A 6,000-nucleotide genomic window follows, 5' to 3' on the forward strand; every position below is an offset into this window, starting at 1 on the left:
CTGAGGGGTCTCACAGACTTGGTCAGTGAGCTGTTTAGGCACAGATGGGTCTGTGGTTGAAGTCTGTAAGCCTTAGGTACCCTTGCCACAAGAACAGATTTAGAAAAGTGTCTTCTCTCCTTGTTTCCAACCTCAAGACAAGGCAGTGTAACAGACTGGGACTATTCTTAGTGTTGCCTTATGGCTCTCTTGCAGTCAGCAAGGTAATTTTGGACAATGATTGACTTCCATAGGAGAGTTTATCATCTCCTTCAAAGGCTAAGGGTACATTTGTGCATGTGTGTCAGCCCTACCAGACAACTGCAGCTCCATGCTACTCCTCAGTTTTGTGCATACAGAACCTTGCACAAATGTGCTCTGAACAAGCACCAGAGCAAATATCAACACAGTCTTTCCAGCTTTGGCTCTGGGAGCCTAACAGTCCTGTGCATTGAAAATCTGAAGCCTAACTTAACCTCTGAAACTGCTTGCACTGAGCCAAATCACTCTCTACTTAAGAAACTTATTGGTACCTATAACTGGATTAATTTCCTCTAACTGGATTTTTTACGAACAAGTGTATGGGTTTATCAGACCAAGTACATGCATGTGCTTTGAAATGAGGATGGTGCTCCAGTGAGTGTGTTTGCCTCCACTGTACTGGAGTCTGGGGTGTCTGGCTCAGGTGTGGGTGGATTCAGTCTTCACAGTCACAAGCAGCTGCTTCAGCTGTCATTCAGCCATGTAATAAAATCAGTGTTTTCCAGATGTATTTTTCTTCTGCCTCTCATATACTGCCTGGAAAATGTCAATTTCTTAGAAATATTTTAAATTATTATGCCACAAGCCAATAAATTACAGCTTGTAGAATTCACAACGTATCCCATCTGGGGTTGTTGCTTCACACAAATAGAAATATTTGCGTCCTTCTTTTCTCAAGGTGAAATGAGGTCTCCCAAAATTTTATGCAGGTCCCTTAGGCTTGCAGACATTCTCTCAATTTCTTAAATAACTTCAGACTAATACCTAATAACTCTTTATATCCTAGTTGCTATCCTGTAGCATTCACCTCTAGCAAAATATTTCCCTTTAGATCAGTTTACTCCCTATTTTATTAATCTATTTGTTTTGATAGAACATTGTTTTCACATTTGAAAGCTTCCCTCTATTATTATTACCACTTTTTTTTTCCCAAGGTATGCAGGCTTCAACAGAGATTCCTTAAAGGTAAGGAATCAGCTTTTGTTCTGTATTGAACAAAGCTGCAGTACTGCTGTAAGAAATTATTCCATTCAGTAGAAGACATGGTTTACTATCTGAGATGTAGTCTTACTGGAGATGCTATTCCAAATATTACATACACATTGGTTAAATTCCAATACTCCTCAACTGGAGTATTTTTTCTCTAGTATCAGAACACTCTAAAAGCAGCTTATTTTCAAATATTAATCAAATTCTTAAGCTGAGTGTCCTTTGCACATTTTTCCATGTTTTGATCACCAATGCAGGTGAGTTAATATTGCAATCAAATTATAACTTAGCACTAAAAGGATTTTTGGTGTGTCAAATTTTCAATTAGTACCACAGTGAGAAACATTCATATGTAAATAATGCATATACCTTCATGAACTACTTAACAAGCCAATAAATAACCCAGTTCTATTTTGGAATACATTTGCTATCAGGAATATATCTGCAGTAAATCAGCTGATGGTAATCCCACTATATTACACTGAACACATTTTCTACATTCCCTTCACCTGCCATGCACAAGAAATCATTTTTCTTGGTGATCACCTCTGACAGCAGGGAGAGGTGTAGTCCTTAACTGCTGGAATTCTCAAAAATGTCATCTCATACCTTTCACACCCCCATTTTTCCCCTCCAGAGTCACTGGAGAATGTTACAGCAACTCAGATTCCAAGAATAATATAAACCCACAGCAGAGTACTGTATCCTCCCAAATGATTTATTCTTAGAAAGGTACTTTGGGATAAAGAAACATCTTCCAGCTTCTCCATCAGATGAACTGTTGACTGGGAAAACTGAAAGGACTTGACCTATTTGTTTTGCATGGCATTGCTTAATTTTTCTTTTCTCTCACCTAGAGCTATGACAATATATCAGCCTTATCTGGTTTGGCTTCTATTTGTGTTCTTATCTACAATTCTGAATTATCATAAGTTAACTGCAAACTATTATATTTTGTCTGCAAAGAGGTAGGAAAATCATCCTACTATACTTTCAACTAACAAACAAACAAACTAAGCAAACTAACAAATCTGCCAGAAGTAGTGATAAAACATCCGATGAAAAATTAGAGCAAAGGTAACAAAAAACAGTAGCCTTGCTGTGAAGCTGCAATATAAAGAAAATTGGGATGTCACTTCTTTTTGAGACATTTCAGCTAAAATAACTATAGTTTTTGCTGGAATATACAAGAGAGTCTCATAAAAATTGTCACCAAATCAAACCTTTCCCTGTTTTGGATTTCATTAAGGTAAGACATTATATCAATTCCTACTCAGCATTTTGAAAGCAATTATCTCTTGTGGGTATGGTTAATATGCAGAGGCAGAAGAAATACAAGATGACTCTTTTTAAAAGGATGAGGTGTACCTACATATGTTATTAAATTCAAAATCCCCATGATATTGAGTTTACCTCAAAAACAGCGGGTCAAAAGTGACTTGTTTTATGGCAACTAGAATACTGCTGAACTACCTACACTTACTGCATTTATGCATTCACAGGGGGCTGGGTTAGAAACTCTCTCTACAAATATGCATGGAGCTGTCATCATGCAAGGAGAGATAAGTGTATTGAGATTAAAGTGATCTGCTAAATCAGAGCCACTGTCTTCTAACTCATTCACAGCTTGAGATCATTCATGGATCACCTTGTTACCTGACTCTTAGCTAATGTTAAATATTTTCTCTCTAGATTCCTGTTACTTCACATGCCATGACCATCTCCAGTGACTCTTCCAGGAATCCAGGGCCAAGATCCAGCATGCTGATTACAGCAATGGAATACAATCCTGACCACTCATCTACAGGGCTATTCATACACACCTGTATGATGCATTTAACGTGTAATTTGGGGTGATTCACTTCACCCAGCTTCCCATCTTTATTGCTCTTCTAATATGTAAGTAATTTGTAACCTATGACCATAAAGAGAAAAGAGTTCTTTGGATGTGCTACATGCTCGTAATTATTAACATTATTCTTCATCTGACCTTTTTATTTGAAAGCAGCTAAAAACGAACTTTTGTACTGCAAATGAAACTGATTTCAGGTACAAACCAAATCCACTGCCGTCGATAGTAGGGAATTCCCTTTTATACAGCTAGCAGGAAGAAATGTGCTACAAATCTGAAAGAATTATGCAATGCTGAGATTCTGCTAATCCTGAGGGCAACCACTGACTGCCGAGACTGGCGCATGCTGTGTGGGGAGCTGCTCCCAAGAGGAAGGCTTATCAGATGGGTGCAGGCTGCAGGATGTGGCCTTGGGTTCTCTCCAAGCCACGCAGAATGTGCTGCTTTCAAACCCCAGCCTGCCTTCTGCTGCTCTCGCGCTGTGCTGAAACATCTGTTTTCTATGAGACCAAAACCACTGACCAACTGTTTAACTCTTAGATGTACTGGTTTAAAGGAATCATTCAGGCAATTAAAACAACTAGTTCCCTAAAAAAAATCTCTAATAGATGTGTGTCAACTTTTATTTATTTTTTCCTTTCATTCTTATGTGAATTCTCAGATGTTGCTGAAGTGCAGATTACAAGTGACGTTTTCCCTGCGGTTCTGGGGCACCTGCAACACCCTGTCTCGTGGGGGAGGTAAGAGTGGAGCCCAGCTGCTGCCTTCCTCAGTACAGGGCTCTTAATGGAGCCTCCATCTATCCCATCTGAGGTAAGTTTGCATTATGATTTGAATAATTGTTCATGAGCCATCTCCTCTTCTGAACTGACTGACACCAAAGGTACACTCACATAGTAAGGTCTTCCTTACTTGGGTCTTACTTGGGTCTACCCAAAAAAAAAAAAAGTAAAGATATTGTTTGCCATACATTGTTTGTATATATTCTTAGTACTCCAGACTGAAGTAAATAGGCATTACAGTCCCACTCTGTTTCTCTTTCAAAGTCTGTCTGTAATAGATTAATACATGAAAACATCTGATTACCATTAGCATCTGTAGTTAATCTTCCAGTTGCAGTCTGACAATTAAGAAATCTACAGAAGCCAAAAAATGAGGGAACAATGAAACAACATACTTGAACTACCACATGAAAAATGTTACTGTTTGAGCTGTCTGTGTTTAAATCTTTCACCCAAATGCCTACTCTTCATCTGTTCTCACATTAATACAGCCGGTATGTACAAAGGTGTTTGGAATGCCTCCTCACAAGTTCATATAGCTGCCAACTACACCTTTGCTTCTTCTTCTTTTTCTTTTTTTTTTTTTTAATTCGTACCAAGTGAAATTATTAAACTGATTAATCAGCATGAATCAAGCAGTTTTCATTCACTAAAGGCATCACAAGCCCACAGTCTCACTTGAGGGTGTTTTGAACCATCAAGTGCAGGCTTTTCTATGCAGAAGACAATTTCTTCTCTCATCAAGTCCATCTTCAGCTGGGACAAAGAAATTCAGTCTTTCTGCTGAGCTTTGACCTTTTTTTATCCAGAAAGCAATGAAGACCTGACAAAATCAGCTCTGGTGTTAATTCATAATTACCCTTCCAAGGAAACAAGCTCTTTTCAAACAAGCCACCTTAGATTATAAAAAGGGTGTTCCTATGCTCCAGTCCAACAGCTCAAACTCACACTTAGTAGGCAAGGCTTACATCTTTCAATTCTTGTTGATTTTCTGTCAGTGGAGTTTGAGCTGTTCTGGAGTGCAGTTTTAGATCAATAGAGATATTCTACCCCCATACAGAGGAGCCCAGCCCCCATCAAACACTGTGCTGCTCCGTCCTGAAAGCAGGATTTGGGAACAGGTAACTGCCTTTTTCAATATGTTACCAAACACTCAGAATGCAGAACACTGCAAAATTAACATGCTTTTCATCCTATAAAGGTGAAATATTTTATCTCATTATGAATCACACGCAGTTCATTGTATTCTTCTTCTCCCACTTTCCTCCTCCCACAAAACCAATAACGTTCCTATCTGTAAGAAAGCGTGTGTGCTTGATTTCTTTGTCCAGCTTGAAGCCCAGGTACTTGCATGTGGCTAAGGATAAAAACAGGGAAGAAAAATGTTGTTTATATACTTAGAAGCTAGTTTGTAATTTGTAAGATGTCCAGGGCCCCTAATTCAAAATCAGTTTCCTTTGTTCTTTGGAAGTCAGCTGTAATATCCCAGGTAAATGGAGTAGGAATTGAGGAAGATTTCTACATTTTTAGCAGTATGGGTGTAGTAATAGAAGCTGTAATGGAAGCTGTATAAACATAATGTGGAAACAGAGAAAAAATAATTGTAAAAGGAAAAGCCAAGTAGCAAACAGGGGTTAAAAAAAGGGGAAATCTGGCTTAGGCCAACATTCAATACACTTCCTCAGGTACACTAAACTGAAGTATATAATGTCCATGATGAAGGAATGAGGTCATACACAGTAGTTTTATCTTCTTTCAGCCTGACAGCTCCTGCACTACATAATTTTTCTCTGTATTCTTGAAGTATTTATCTAACTATGAACTCTTCAGAAGAAAACAGGGAATTTGAAACAAGAGGGAAATTAATAGTATGCATGAAGAAATGACTAGTTGCTGTCACCAATGGGACAGTGAAGCAAATTAAAGGAACCTTAGAAAAATTAAAATTCTAACCAATATTACACTTCACTGAAAATATTATGCTTGTCTTTAGAGATTACTGGCAAACTAGAGGAATCACCACCCTTGGACTGATATTCACTGGCAAAAATATTCAAAGTGTTACATCACATTTTGTTTTATAACAAAAAATTTATTTATAGAAATCAATAACAATTGTGAAATCTCATCCATGCA

This window comes from Pyrgilauda ruficollis, unplaced genomic scaffold (genome assembly GCF_017590135.1).
Source record: "Pyrgilauda ruficollis isolate IOZ18807 unplaced genomic scaffold, ASM1759013v1 scaffold29, whole genome shotgun sequence".
In the NCBI taxonomy this organism is placed as follows: domain Eukaryota; kingdom Metazoa; phylum Chordata; class Aves; order Passeriformes; family Passeridae; genus Pyrgilauda; species Pyrgilauda ruficollis.